This window comes from Cryptomeria japonica, chromosome 10 (assembly GCF_030272615.1).
Source record: "Cryptomeria japonica chromosome 10, Sugi_1.0, whole genome shotgun sequence".
Lineage (NCBI taxonomy): Eukaryota > Viridiplantae > Streptophyta > Pinopsida > Cupressales > Cupressaceae > Cryptomeria > Cryptomeria japonica.
In genome coordinates this window covers 902,080,632-902,095,167 of record NC_081414.1, presented here as the reverse complement: position 1 = coordinate 902,095,167, position 14,536 = coordinate 902,080,632, and positions in this window count along the sequence as shown.

Genomic DNA, 14,536 nt, shown 5'->3' with positions numbered 1-14,536 from the left:
GTCAAAGAGGTGTTGAAAACATTTGGCATGGAGCATTGTAAACCGGTTGGTACTCTGATGGTGACAGGCTACAAATTATCTAAACAAGATGACTCACCATCCGTTGATGAGAAAGAATACAGGTCTATGATTGGTAAATTGCATTATGTCATTCATAGCAAACCGGATATTGCACATGTTATTGGATCGGTTGCTAGATTTCAAAAGGATCCCAAAAAGACTCACTTGGTAGCGGTGAGAAGGATATTCTGGTACCTGAAAGGCATAGTAGATTATGGTTTATGGTATCCTTATAAAGGAAATTTTTATTTGAATGTATTTACTAATGTAGATTGGGCAGACAATGTAGATGACCAGAAAAGCACTATCAGTGGAGCTTTTCTTCTTGGAGACAGATTGGTTTCTTGGACAAGTAAGGAGAAAACTTGCATTTCTCAGTCAACAGCAGAGGCAAAATATGTTGCAGCATCAATGAATTGCATGCAGGAAATCTGGATGAGACATGTGCTTGAAGGATTCAAATTTGATATGTCTGAACAGGTAACCATTTACTGTGATAATACTAGTGCAATTAATATTTCAAAAAATCTTGGGCTACATGCAAGAACTAAGCACATATAATTGAAATACCATTTTCTAAGGGAAAGAGTACAGGAAAAACAAGTCTGCATGGAGTATGTGACAATGAAAGAGCAGCTAGCAGACATTTTCACAAAACCATTGCCGAAGACAACCTTTGAGTATCTCAGAGGTAAACTAGGGGTCAGACCCCTACTAAAAAAAAACTAAAATGCAGGATGCATCAATCCAGTGGGCTTCATTACTATTTTTCAATTTGGATTGATGAGATGTGGGCTACTCTACAGGGGGAGCAACTCAGATAAGGTTGCAGACATGTTGAAGACAAAAGTTATAGCAAACTTGATGATTTGTGATGCTTATGTACCTTTTGCATTGCTGTCAAAGGGGGAGAAGAAATATGATTAAGAGAAGACATATGATAAGGAGGAGAAGATAAAGCGTAACCAACAAATGAGGTACAACAAAGAAGAGAAGAGTTGCAGAGGAAATACAAAACAAAGAGAAACAATATGAGTTGAGTATGTTGATATTTAGGGTTGCCATCAATGCCAAAGGGGGTTATTGTTGGCATGTTTGGCATTCAATGCCAAAGGGGGATATTGTTGGCATGTTTGGCATTCAATGCCAAAGGGGGATATTGTTGGCATGTTTGGCATAACTAATGAAGATGAGATGATGATGGATGATTGTATCAGTAGAGGAAAGATAACATGATCATTTATTTGTGTTGTCATTGATGGCAACCAGGTTCAACTGATGTTTAATGATGTTTACAGTTGGTTTTCGATGATTGACTTGTTGGCTAAGTAATTTGGTCTATCGGAGTAAGAGTTTGAGAATTTGACAGTATACCAGCAAGACTACAAATTAGGATCTTAACCAGTAAAGTAGATAAGTTTTGATGGAATCGGGTGATTGGCAATGTTTGGTGACTTGTGGTTTGATACATAAGATTTTATGATGGATTTAAGTATGTAACCAGAACCACATCCTATGATGGCTACTGGAAGGCATGTTTTGAATTTTCGATGAAGTTTTGCTAGGGTTTAAGGACCGGTAATAATTTTTGGTTTGGCGATGACCTACAAAAGTTCACGTGTTGATGATAATGCAACACAAACCACGTATGTGTTTGAAATATGTTTTGGTGCATTTTGAGAGCGAATTTCTTGGGAATGTGCAAAGTGCTTAGCAGAATGTGCTAAGGTTTTGACTTTGTACCAAATCGACTTGCTATGATGATTTATGATCATTCAACGGCCGATATTGATTTGTAATTGATTATAATGATCCATATGATGATTTGTAATGAGTTGTAAAGATTTGTGATGATCTATGTAGTAACTCTTAGGGTTTTGATGTCGACCTAGTTGTAAAAGTTATTTATGTCGGTAAGGTTGATGTTTTGAAGTATCAATGATTTTGAGAAGTGTGTGAAGTCGAACCAGTGTGTGTGAGAAGACCTGCCAGTGGGATGCAGACTTAAAACTTAATTCGATCTGATCAAGGAAGCAGTTGAGTTCTATACACAGATCATTCACTGTTGTTCCCTAACAATTACAGCAACTAAAATCCCTTAACCGGGTAGGTCCTAATTGACCTCATATTGTAAAATCCCCTAACAGGGTGACTCAATTTATGAGTTCTAAATCCTCTTGTGAGGTTGATCCTAACAGATCAAATCTTCTAACAGGGTTGAGGTAAATCCCTTAACCGGGTGACTCCTAATAGGGTATGCTCCTAACAGGGCATCATTGTAAGCTTCTAACTGGGCTTGGCTCCTAACAGGGCGCATTCTGAAAGAGTGCAAAATATTTGTGGGTACCAATTCCCACTGTGCTTTTTCCCTATTTGGGTTTCCACGTGAAAATCAAGGTGTTCATGTGTGGAATTCTTTTCTTTTGATGTTCATGTTTTATTTTTGATGACTGGTTAAGACAGTTTATGTTTGTTTATCAAAGATCTTAAAGTGGTTACCGGTATTGATGATTATATGATTGATGAATCATTTTGATTAGTTAATAAGTTGGTAATAGTGTTTGCATGTTCTGATAAGGAAATTTGTTATGAAGAATTAGTTTAAGTGTTGAATGTTTTCAAATCTGAGATAAGTCTATTTTGGTGTTGAAAGTTTCAATTTTTGCTAATACTGATTCACCCCCCTCTCAATATTAACCTGATCCTCTAGGATTAACAAATTAAACATAAAATATCTAATTGCATTAGCTAGAAATGTTGTATTGATATTAGAAAATATGTCCTTTACAAGTAGACAACATGGTTATGTAGTTCAATACTCTTTGGGCCTTCCTAGATAGAGAGGGGTTTTGCAACCATAGGCACAAATAAAACACAAATAATTGATTTTAAATCACACAATAATTTTTATTTTTATTTATTGCTAAGCCATGGTTTTCATACAACGGAAAGATGTCCGCATTCACCATAAATTATCTTGAAGTTATCTTCTACCTTAATTCAAGCATCTATTTTTTATATACACATTTCTAAATATTTTGTTTCCTTGGGCGTTTCTTTGACTGAGATTGCATTATTATCACTCCAATTCCTCTATCACCACATTGTAGCCCATATTTTCTTCCTTTTTTCTACCACAAATTTCAATGTTATTACCACTTTCATTGATGTCTTCATGTTTTAATGACACCTTAATGATTTGGATTTCTTTTCTCCATCCTTGCATAGATGGTTTTTTTATTTGTCCACACCAATTTCTTTGCATCTTCTTCCTCTTGCATGGTGCCTTACTCATACCTTAGTGCACAACTACCAAATCTAGTTTCCAATGGAGTTACTTTTCTTGGCCTCTCATTTCTACCCCTCTTATGTAGGTGTCTCTTTATTTTCCTTTAACACCTATCTCCTCATGGTCAAGTTCTCATGTAGGGTTTCCTTAAGCCTCCTCATTGTCATTTTCCTTCATTACAAAAATTTTCACCTTCTTATGCATAGCTAGTGATTTCTCTAAGAAAATGCCCTCTTTTAAAACATCAAGTACAAGTGTCATTTCTTCTCTCAATAACACAGTCCAAAAGTAAATGCCACTCTTTCCTATATGAAGAGGTTATTCTTGAAATTTTTATTCTTCTTAGAGAACTATAGGTTCTAACCACATTATCAACCGATGAGAATCTTCAAAATGGAAAGCTTGCTTTGAGGGATACCATACTCCATTTTGGGTTGTCAAGATTGTTCCATTTGAGCCTTCAACCTAAGTTTTGAAGGCCAAAAATATGCAAAAATTCGTAGAAAGTTTCAAAGAAGTGTAAAAAAGGGGGTTCAAATGAAGGGGGTCTGAATGAACCCCCCTAAATACCCTTGAATAGGGGGATTCTAATGAACTCCCCCCCCCCAATATAATTAAAATTTGACAAAAACAATAGTTAAAGGGGATTCACTCGAAAGGTGGGGTTCGAGAGAAGTAGGGGGTTCACTCAAACCCCAAAGGGTAGTTCGTTCGAACACCCCTAGTAAAAATGAACACCCTCTGATTTTTTTTCCCACCATCACGTTTTTCCTTCATGGGTGAAAGTGGGAACCATTATTGTGAACTCGCCCATTATAAACAATTGTGGTGTACAAAAAAATTACCAAATGTCAAAATTGAACTAGACTTTAGACAAATTGAAAAAGTTTTAAATTACTTGGCAAAAGGCACTGACAAAATAGAGGAAACTGAAACCACATTGAAACTAAACTAAATCTAACAACACAAAAGATAAGAAAAATATTTTTGGTTGATGCAAATTGCCCATGAGTCTGAGTGCTATGACATCGAACACCATGGCTACAAAAATAAATCATGATTGTGGAACTCATGAATATTTTGGCAATGTTGGAATTGAGGTTCAAAACTTTGCTAGATCTGAAGCACTAATCCAAGAAGCCTCATTCGTTGCATGATTATTCCAATGAACCTGATATTCCCAATAGTTGTTTCACCTTGTTCTCTTAGCTTAGTCAATGCACTCAATTTCCTTCTCCAACAACTGATATGCCCATTCTAGTGCATCCAACAAATTTAAAAAATGTATTATGTTATCCACTTGACTTGTCCTGATGAAATACATACAAATATATGACATTGAATATTAGAGAGATATCAATTTCGACTGGAAGCTCAATCTCATATGTATTTGATGATAAATTCTACAAAATATTGCATGGGAAAATAATCTTCCACTTCAAATTGTTGTAGGTTCCTTGTGGAAACATTTTCCTTCCTCAAATGTGTCATCACCAAATTACCAACCTGGAATTCTTGTACTCTCCAATGAACATAAAAACGTTCCTTGTATTTGGTAGTACTCTTTTCTAAATTATTTTTCACTTGTGAAAATAATGAATATGCTCAACAAAATCATCTATTATAACACCTTTTCTATTCAAATTTGTGCAATCTCTCAATTCAACCACACCGTTGGGGCTATACCCATACACCACTTGAAATGGACTCTTTCCCGCACTTTGATTAATAGATTTATTATATGCAAATTCTACTTTTTCCAATGTCAAATGCCACTATGTTGGCTTATCCCTAACCAAACATCTCAACAAATTATTCAAACTTTGATTTGCAACTTCATTTTCACCGTCAGTCTGAGGATAGTATACTGAACTAAAACCCAATTTTTTTCCCATATTATTCCACAAAGTATTCAAAAAATGATCAACAAATTTGGTGTCTCTATTTGAAACAATACTTTTTTCGCAAGCCATGCAAGTATACTATCTCTCTTAAAAAAATAATGTAGCTATAAGGGAAGCATCACTACACTTGTGACATGGTATAAAATGAGCCATTTTTTAAAATTCTCTCTGATGCAACAAAATTAGAATTTTAACCTCTTTGTGTTTACAATTATCACAATATAAAATCCATGCTAATCATTTCCATGGTCTCTCTGATGTCAAAAATGGCTCGTATAATCTGATGTTTTGCTTCACTCCTTTGGCATGTTGACATATCCAACAACCTTGCACCATTATTTTCATATATACACTCATTCTCATCAAATAGTAACTCTCTTCCAACTGATCCAATGTTTTGTGTACTCCAAAATATCCACTCAAACCCCTACTGCATTTCTATTTCATTAAGTTATCCCTCATTGAGCTTTGATGTATACACAACCTCTTCCCCTTAAAAACAAATTTTCTTGTATAATATACTTCAACCATGGAGATCTATTAGTCCCAATTGGACTCTTACATGTTACCTAAGCTTCTTTAAAATTTGCATCCTCTTCATACAACTCTCCCAAATAGTCAAAACCAAAAACATTCACTCTCATCTCATTCAACAATAAACACCTCCTACTTAATGCATCAACAACTCTATTTGATTTTCCACTTCTATGTTTCAAAACAAAAGAATGGGTTTGTAGAAACTCAATCCACTTCACATGTTTTTGACTCAACTTATCTTGGCTATTGATGAATTACAATACATGATTATTAGTGTACAACATGAACTCCTTTCAAAGAAAATAGTGTCTCCATTTATTGAGTGCTTGCACAATTGTGTAAAACTATTGATCATACATAGGATACTTCCTATTTGCCTCATTTAACTTCTCGTTGAAATAAGCTATTGGTTTGTCCTCTTGACTTATAACTCTCCCAATGATTGTCCCACTTGCACAACAATCAACTTGGATCACTTTTCCAAAGTCAGGAAGTGCTAACATGGAATTCTCTATCACCTTTGATTTCAAAATATTAAAACTCCTCTTTGATGTATTTGTCCTGGAAACAAATTTCTTTTTGTTACCCTTCATTGTTTCCATGATTGGTGCACAAATCCCACTAAAATTTCTAATAAAATTCTTATAGATGCCTTCTAATCCATGGACGCTTTGTGCCTCAAACATACTCTTCGGTGAAGGCTAATCAACAGTTGTTTTCACTTTCTCTAGGTCCATTTTCAAACCACTACTAGAAACCACAAAACACAAATACACTAATTCTTTCATGAAACTACACTTTTTCAAATTAAAAATTTTCTCTTATTTCGGCCTTTGTAAGACTGCTATAACATGTTGCAAATTCTCTTCTTTTGTCTTAATAAATATCAAAATATCATCTAAATACACAATCACGAACTTACCAAGATATAGCTTCAAAACTTCATTCATCAACCTCAAGAAGGTGTTGGGTGCATTCGTCAATCGAAACTACATCACCAACCATCTATATAATTTGTCTTTAGTCTTGAACATGATCTTTCATTCATTCCCTTCTCTTATCCTTATTTGATGGTAATTGCTCTTTAAATCAATCTTAGTGAAGTATCTAGCTCCACTCAAACAATCCATTAATTCATCCATTCTTGGTAGTGGGAACTAGTATTTGATGGTCATCTTATTTATTTCATATGAATTCGTACACATTCGCCAATCTCCATTGTTCTTTGGTGCCAACACTACTATAATAAGATAGAGACTCAAACTCTCTCTAATCAGCCCCTTATCAAGCAACTCTTGTACTTTTCTATTTATTTCCCCATTCTCGTTCTGTGACATCCTATATGGGTGCTTGTTTGGAAAACTTTCACCAAGAATCAAATCCATACAATGGATAATGCTCCTCATGAGTGGCAATCCATATGGAAACTCCTTCATCAAAATTTTTGCATACTCCAAAATCTCTTGAATTTACTTGGGTATTTCCTCTTTTTTTTTGTCCCAACCATCAAAAATTTGGGAATGATGGAAAAACATGCTCTCTCCTTTTTGAATTCCCTCAAAATTTGCTTTCCAAAAACCAATCATATCTTTGCTTTATCTTTATTATCCCCTTCTCTACTCTTCAATGGGTTTAAAATGTACTCTTTTCCATCTTTCTTGATTGTATGTGTATTCTATTCACCATCATAAAAAACCTTTCTATCAACTTTCCATGGTCTACCCAAGAGAATATGACAATGTGCATCCATTGGCATAATTTCACACATTACTTCATTTGTGTAATTCCCAATTTAAAAAGCTAACTAAACTTTGTTCATTCACCAACAAGTGATAATATTTTTGCAACCATGAAACTCTATATGGGTTGGGATTCTTGTTTATTCTCAATTTTAGATTAATCACTATTTTCTCAAACACAATATTATCAGTGCTACCACTATCCACAATTACCTTAAAGCATTTTCCATTCACCTTGCATCTTGTTCGAAACAAAATTCGTCTTTGAATTGGCTCTAGTTTCTCATGTTCTGGATTCAATAGCACTCTTTGTATAAAAAATGCTTCTCCAAATTCAGGGTCTTCTCCCTCTCAAGTTGTGGCCTCCTTTGCATCTTCTACTTGTGCTACATGCATTGTTTTCTCCTTTCCTTTACCTCCATCTTGTTGGATTTATGGATATTCAAATGATTGATGTCCCATTTCTCCACATTGTAAACATGTGTTGTTGAAACTTCTTCCTCCACCTCTTCCAAATGATCCTCTTCCATGAGATTAGTCACCTCTTTCTCTTGAGGAATCCCCTTTTTCTTTAATTTCCTGCGTGCTCACACTTGATGTGCTTTCTTCTTATTGTTTCCCTTTTCAGCTTCTTCCACTATTTGATTGTCCTTTTCCACGTAAAAATCTGCCCCTACCCTAGAAATAATTTTGTTTCTTCCTATTGAGTTTCTCTTCTACTTTAAGGAATATTGGCATACCTCCTCCACACTATGTATATTGACAAAACTATTTTTTTCTTGAATATATATTCACATTCTATTTAAATATCTTAAAACTTTCTTGATTGCATCCTCAACATGATTGGCTCTTATATTCAACTGGTAAAAATCTTTTGTATATTCTTCAACACTGCTCTCCTTTTGTTTCAAATTTTGAAGTTTCCTAAATAAGTTAATATATTAATTAACTAATAAAAACTTAGATTTGATTTTAGTTACCATTTGATCTCATGACTTGACTTTATCCTTTCCTCTTCATTTCTTATTCATGTGTAGGTGATCCCACTATAGGGATGCATGCCCCTTCCACTTTTGTGTGTGTCAAACACACTCCAAGACTGAGAGGGGGGGGGATCAGTCTTGATCAAATAATTAAAAATTTATTACACAAATAAATCTCAACTTAACCTTAACTTTATAAACATCAATGAAAGATAAACTAGTGAAAACCATGCACAAGAGAACACCAAATGTACATGGAAAACCTAAACAGGAAAAAACCACGATGATAGTCAACTAACAATATATGAACAATATTACCATTTTTTTTGAGGTGCACTACCCCAAGGCAAGATACAAGGGACTTGTAGCCTGAGACTCACTACCTTAGGGAAATATAGAAAGAACTTTCTGGGGAGACTCACTATCTTTGAGAAAGGTACATGAATATGTGAATCAAGATGAAAAAGCCTTCAACGACATTGCCTCCATCAATCTCCAAATATGAAGCCACCCTTGAACCTCTATCTCAAGAAATCAACTTCAAAATAATCACCACACACTACATTAACTTCGCATCGTATACACTGCAATTGACATGATCATGTAAGTTCATACATACTCTAATCCACATATAATATACACCAATCCACATCGATTTGATCTCCTATAAATACCATCTTCTTTATTGCAAAACATTAATTAGGTTGACCAGAACATGCGAAAAGAATAAGTCCTATTAAGACGGCCAACAAACACAATTATGGCGAAAAAAGTCTAAACTAGGAGATAGAGAGGACCTAAAAACATCATATCACATATTTCTAGGCTTCCCAAAAACATTTCACATGCTAATACATATCCTCCAAAGTTGACAACAAGGTAACGTGTAGATAAACCATGCATAATATAACTAGTTGAGCTAAAACATATCTTCTAGATGAATAAACCCAAATGTAGATTCCCACACACCAAAGTAGGACCCAAAGACACCCAAGGATACACTGCATGCTAGAGAAAAAACTCATTTGGCCAAACCACAACAATTACCTTGAAACACAAATATCAGTCACAATGTAGCACCAAATAGATCATCTATCATCATGCTAGGATGCAATGACATTCCTTTAACATCCAAAAATATTCCCATATGCTTCTTTCCCACTGTCACATCAAAAACATGTCGAGACAACACAATTAATACAGATCACTTCATTCCAGAGGGCCAAAATACCCAGTCATGAACAAATCATCATTATCAACTCTTGAAGACCACATAAACACCTAAAACATGAACTAAAACACAACAAAAACATTATTTAAACATGTCCTCCAAGACGCAACAATAGAAACATCAATGCAAAGAAGTGTGAAGCATTTCCCAAGCCAATCAAAACTAATCTTGACAGACAACTAAATTGTTAACAAACAAAAATTATTAAACACATGAGATGCAACACCAGGGACCTGAAAAGATAAAAGGGCATGTCCATGGAGCATACATATTATGTCCAAATCTGCAAGACCATATCATCAGATGTGAAGGAATGCAAAGCATTCTTCCAACCTATCCTTAGCATACATTTTTGCAACAACTAACTTAATCAATCTTCCAAAGACCATATTGTCTTCGAAACACCATTTTCTCTCTTAAGAACAAACAAGAGACAAACCACCATCATATAATACATTCACAAGATCATCACAATCATTGCCATGCTTCTAATCCTCATCTTAATACTTATAATCATCATCTGAGTGTAATGTCATCATCATGCTTCTAATCCTCATTTTAGTATGATACCATTATGATGTCATCTTTGTTCTAAAAAATGAGCATCAACATCATTACTATTGTAGAATAACTTTTTCATTATCACTAACCTACAATGTAAAATTATCATCATCATCATTATACACGGTGAGACATCAACACTAAACAAATGGTGGACATCCAACCAAGAATATCATCAACAAAATCTCCACATAGTTGCATATCTAACAAAACAATTGTTATCATTAATATCATGAAAGGACAATTATCAACACCAAATGTCTCCACATCACACATTTGATAGAGCAACTCCCAATCATCATTATTAATATCAGACACCGAAGCATGTTGGATATCAACATCGAAAAGTGGACATCAAACATGAATCATCAACATTTTATATTAATGGAATTACACATTCATATGATCTTCTACAATTTGCATCAAAGACAACACCTAGCACCAACATAACATACTAAATCTAGACATCAGCACCAAGACGACGGATATCCGCAAGAAGGAATATCTTCAATCATCAACCTACTGTAGTAACAACACCCATCGACAACCTTTGCAATCATCATCCATCTATCTTTTATATAAGTGATAGCATTCACCACAATCTCCCATACTCATACAATCAGCGTGCCAAATATATCATCAATGACAACACACAAGCTCTAGGTTGACATCAATGACAACAATTATCAATGATGCATGCATACTTGACCTTCCGATCTTTTTTTGTGTTCTCAAATTCAAAATACTTATCCATTTTGCCAATCATCTCTAGCAATTCGTCTACATGTAAACCCCATTTGAAGTTTGGAGAATAATATTATGGCTTCATATTAATTCAGGTGATAACTCTGATAAATTGTTCCTCTCCTGGATCAAGTACTTTCTGATTTTCTTGCTCTTCTCTATCAATAGTCTACTCTTTGTCATCATCAATGACATCCTCTACATGGGATCCTTTTCTTCGAGTCATCTCCATTGCATTCGTTTGTGCTATCAAACCTCTAATTGCCTTAACATAATCAGGCTCCATGCCTTTGGGTCCTCTTTCTCTTCGAACCCATCCTCTGTATGCCACGTTGGCTTATTGTATGTCTACTCTTCAACACAAATAAACACTAAGCTTTGATACCAATTTATACAATTCCATACAACTCAACCTTATGAAACGGAGAGGGATTTTATAGCCACAAACACAACTAATTTCAATTTGCAATCACACAATTTTTATTTATTTTTATTATTGCTAAGACAAGGTTGTCTTACAACTGAAAGATATCCTCATTCACCATAAATTATCTTGAATTCAAACTGCTACCGTACATTCAAACAGTCTGTTTTTTAAATACACCTTTCTAAGGGTTTTATTTCCTTGGGTGTTTCTTTACAATTTCTATAACTCGTAACTTTTTTTTATGCCCTATTTCTTTGACTGAGATTTCATTATTCTCACTCCAATTCATTTGTCACCACATTGTAGCCAATATTTTCTTCCTTGTTGTTGGCGTAAACTTCAATGTTGTCACTATATTCACTGATGTCTTCATGTTTTAATGGCGCCTTAATGATCTAGATTACTTTTCTCCATCCTTGTGCAGGTGGATTTTTTTTATTTCTCCACACCAGTTACTTTACAACTTTTTCCTCTTCTACGTTGCCTTACCCAAACCTTAGTGTGTAACTACCAGTTCTATTTTCCAATGTACTTACTTTTCTCGGCCTCTCGTTTCTATCCCTCCTATGCAGGTGTCTCTTTGTTTTCCTTTAATGCATATCTTCTCTTGGTCAAGTTCTTGCGCAGGGTTTCCTTAAGCCTTCACGTTGCCATTTGTCTTCATTGCAGCCTTTTTCACCTTCTTACACATAACTAGTCGTTTGTCAATAGTGTCCTCTTTTAACATCAAGTGTAGGTCTAATTTCTTCTCTCAATAACACAGTCCAAAAGTAAATTCCACTCTTTCATATATGCAGAGGTTGTTATTGTTGCTTTTATTGTTCTTGGTGAGTTATAGGTTCTTACCACATTATCAACTGATGGGCATCTTCATTATAAACAATTGTGGTGTAAAGAGAGATTATCAAATGTGAACATTGAATTAGATTTCAGACAAATTGACAAAGGTTCATATTATCTAGCAAAATGAATCGATAAAATACAGAAATCCAAATCCACATTAAAACTAATAATTCAAAACTTAAGTGAAATCTTTTTGGTTGATGTGGATTGCTCATGAGTCCTAGTTCTCTCGCATCACATGTTCAAACACATCTTTTATACAAAAGATTAACAATATTTGTATCAACCGAGTTCTCCTTCACTCAAATGTTCACAAGGATGAGAACATCATTAAAACGTTTTATTTCCCAACCATGAAGCTTGCACTTCCTTGGTGTTCTTCCATTGAATAACTCATGACCCTAAATCAAGGGTTTAACAAACTAAAATTGACAAATGAGATGGAATCTAGAGCAACTGATATATCTAACATTTTAGATGCATAATCAGATGCTAATGTACTAATATCATGATATGTCAAGAGAGAAAAATAATCATATGGTAAAACCTATTAATGATTTCAAGCTTTGGTCAAAGCATATTTTAAGTTGTGTTCAATAGATATGTTAAATTTAGAAACCCTCCCTTCTCTATTAACCCATATTCGGCACCCATCCAAGCTTCAAGTTAATATCAAATAATTACTCAAGCATACACATAATTATATACATATTCTTATGTACTCGACAAGTATGTTCAATTATGAATATCAATTCGATCATAAACATTCCAAAACATATTGCATAACAACTAAACATGATGAACATTAATGAATGTTGACTCGTACTAATAATGGCTAGTCATCAATTACCTTAGTATTAAAAACTTTCCAAGGCATTTTAGAACAATATTAGTCACCACCAATATACAAAGCAATTTATTATGTCTATTAAGATAGTAGCATAAAAATAACCATTACTTTCATTCTCATTGTATCCTTACACTATGCTAGTTCTATGAATAACGTTGGTAGAAGAATAACTATTCCATCCTGGATATGTCCTTACTCTTGATTTGGTTATCCTGGATATATCCTTACTCTTGATGTGGTTTTATAGATGTCTGTGATATAAACGATTATTCTATCTCAAATTTAAAAGTGATACGCATGGTAATAACACACTAATGTAGAAAGGACAAATAACAATGAAATATAATATTATTTATATATAGTCTAATGTAACAATTAATATTGAATCATAAGCATTTTGCCTTTAGCAATGATTGAGCATTAACTTCATATTTCACTTAATAAAGTTAAACATGCAAAAGAATAAAACTATGTTATTTATTTTCTTCTATTTTTTATAAGATTTCCGCAATCCATGATTGTATCATTTAGTTGCTTATGGATTTGATTGTATGAAATTTTTTAAATCAACGTTTCGGATCACACTCTTGATGATGGATCATGGAGTGATCCAAAACATTGATGCAAAAAAACTCACACAATCAAATCCACAAGCAACTAAATGATATGTTATCTATTCAAAAACTAGCTATATAATTATATAGATCTATTATAAAACTTAGTGCCAACATTCTAGAGACTTTTATCACCTTGTTTTTATGTTACACCAACATAGAAAATTTCCTAGTACTTGACTCAAGGAATTCTATGTAAATAAATTTATTATTTATATCTAGAAAAATCTAATATGAATCTTATGGACTTACTAAGACAAAAGTTAGATTTTCCATTAAAAAATAATAATTTCATTGTTACAAAACTTTCTTCCCCCAATTTTTCCAAAAGCCTTAAATTTAATCTCCCATCGGCTTATCCCTTGAACCTCCTATAGGTACAAGTGCTAGTTTATCCAAATACTAGTTATATAATTGTATGAATCTATTATCAAAGTTACTACCAACATTCTAAGAACTTTTATCACCTTGTTCTAATTTAAACCAACATAAAAAAATTCCCTATTGCTTAACTCAATGAATGCAACTTTCTATGTAAATAAATTATTCTTCGTATCTAGAAAAATCTAATATGAACCTTATGGACTTATAAAACAAAAATTATATTTTTCCCTAAAAATAATGATTTCACCATTAAAAAACTTTCTTCCCTCAAATTGTCCAAAAGCCTTAAACTTAGTCTCCTAAATGAACACCTTGATGTACTTAAATAAATAATATTAATATTTTTTAAAAACAACAACAACCATCACAC